General features: G+C 40.3%; 1 long non-coding RNA gene across 1 annotated transcript; it reads right to left on the bottom strand.

The window, feature by feature from the left end:
* Positions 1–229: 229 nt before the first annotated feature.
* On the bottom strand, positions 230–2,419 carry LOC108166093 (uncharacterized). The gene is made up of 2 exons (XR_001776377.1): positions 1,547–2,419; positions 230–1,465 (listed from the first exon to the last, which is right to left on the bottom strand). It is a non-coding gene; the product is annotated as an uncharacterized LOC108166093 (long non-coding RNA).
* Between the last annotated feature and the right edge of the window lie 25 nt (positions 2,420–2,444).

The following is a 2,444-nucleotide window of genomic DNA, read 5'->3' as shown; positions in this document are numbered from 1 at the left end:
ACGTTCTCCAGGAAGACCTTGAGCACACCGCGGGTCTCCTCGTAGATGAGACCCGAGATACGCTTGACTCCGCCGCGGCGAGCCAGGCGGCGGATAGCGGGCTTGGTGATGCCCTGGATGTTGTCACGAAGGACTTTACGGTGACGCTTGGCGCCTCCCTTCCCGAGTCCTTTACCTCCCTTTCCACGGCCACTCATGTTATCAACAATAAATCAGCTTCAACACTAACTGAAACTCCAAGGTGGCGTCTTTATTTAAACACATATCACGGACGTAAGTGAAGACATGCACTCGCCAACATTCGATTTTCGCCTTTCAGTCCGCAAACAGAACAGGAACCATTTCCGTTTAAAGGACAATATTTCAAAATAAAGACTTTTTTAAACAGGACATGACAAGAATTAGTTTAATTAAAATGAACATAAATAAAGTTTCTTCTTTCAGGAACAAATACAGTTAGATATTTGTGTGAGGATTTGGGTTTTCACTGTTTATTTTGGCTTCTGTTCCTTGCGAGTCTCTGTGTTGCCTGTCAGCCTCTGATTGTTCCCAGGTGTGTCTCGTTCCCTTGTATTTAAGTCCACCATAATCAAGTCCGTGTGTATTTAAGTCCACCTGTTGTTTCTGTCTCTTGTCGTGTCCTCGTCTTTGTCAGCGTCAGTCTGTTAGTCGTCACAGTATACCTGGTTAAGTTCTGTGTCGGCATCAGCTCCAAGTATTCAGTCTTAATTTTACAGTTGCTTCCGGTGTTAAGCGCTTGTGTAACCTGTATTATATTGTAGGACTATTAGGATTATTTAAATAAATAATCCAAGTTAGTCAATCCAAGTGATTCTTAAAACTAGGTTTGTCTGCTGGAGGAAGAGGCAAATTGTAAAACACAGACAACTAGTTGGTGCAAAATTGGTGAATTGTATTAATATTTACAATATATACAAGTTAGTCCACAATTTAAAGTTCAGAAGGGTTCCTTAAACCAAGGAAGTCAGCAAGTCTTTGTTGATGAAAGGGAAAAAGCAAAATTAATAATCCAGTTCCATCAAAGTGAAGATTGTTGGGCTGAATCTCCAACCAATTCTGAAGAGTTTCTTGATGATAGGAAGTTGATGTGGTATTTCTGTGATCCGCTAATTGGTTAGCTCCTCAGTTTGGTCGTCATGATACCAGACAATCCATGACTTTTCCTGGATCCTGAAGCAGACTGCTTGAATGGGAGTCTGCAACACACCTGGCCTGCGTCAACAGGCCTAAATAATCAATTCACATGTATGATTACATGAGTTTACACAAGTAAATGCAACATCTTTTACACAACAGTGTTTTATGCTGGTGAGCATTTCAGTTTAAATGTGCTATATTTATATCGGTGTATAAGCAACTCACAGGCTGGGAAGGCTAGTGCTAGCATGCTAGCTCCCGAACACAACACTCACCAGTTCCCTCTTGACAAACCGTGATCACGCGTCTGCAAACCAACAGAGGCACACGATGGAAGGATTCACAACAGACAGTTAGCAACTGATTTGGAAACGGACCAGAAGCCTACCTGCACATCAGAGTCCGACAGCGTCTCCCACCTAGGACGCCAATTTGCAGCCATATGAACAGTAGCTGTCAATTTAGGACGCTGACGTGCAGCCGTCACGTGACTTTAAAACCGCGCGAGAACAATGTTGTTCTTGCTTGAATTAGTTTGTAAAGAATAAATTAAGGAAAGGAGGATTTTTTATTTCTAATTAAATCTTTAAATAAAATAAATCTAACAATGGAAAATAAAACTGAATCTAATATAGAAAAATTATCCTGGTTACACTTGCTTTGTTCTCTGCCGTGCAGCCCGTTTACTGGACTGTCGAGCTGTTCATTAAAATTCTTCACCTTCATCCTGGGTCCTGTCTGCGTTTCTCCCTCACCGCCAAACCATACAAATCATGACAATTTGTAAATTTGACATGTTACAATTTGTATGTCCCTTAAATAGACTCTTGCATTTTGAAACAAAAAATATTTTATTTTGATATCCAGAGGTGGGAGTTTGACCTAAACCACAGACTGAAAGTATAGCCAACCTTTATACTATAAGGCTTTCACATTACATTATCCTGACCAGGTAAAGAATTCAGAACCCCATATTTAAAGTGATCCATTCGCTTATGTTTATACATGTTGATGCTTCTGAACAGAAGTCTATTTACTTCCCCATAATGGCTACTTTTAAACACAATGCCACATTACACATGTAATTTTTTCATAAATACCTTAAGTAAAATTTTCCTTATTCACGTTTACTTTTTCCTTAACTCGATTGTGACTTCACGTAAAATACACCTAATGTACTTTCAGAACTTTACTCTTCAGATAGATGTGGGTGGCTCTTAAAAGAGCCGTTGGGTTTGTGGTGTTCAGCTGCAAAGGTTTACTTGGCCTTGGCCGCTTTCTCGGTC

This window comes from Poecilia reticulata, unplaced genomic scaffold, assembly GCF_000633615.1.
Source record: "Poecilia reticulata strain Guanapo unplaced genomic scaffold, Guppy_female_1.0+MT scaffold_1591, whole genome shotgun sequence".
Taxonomy (NCBI): domain Eukaryota; kingdom Metazoa; phylum Chordata; class Actinopteri; order Cyprinodontiformes; family Poeciliidae; genus Poecilia; species Poecilia reticulata.
This window is presented reverse-complemented; position numbering and strand designations above follow the sequence as displayed.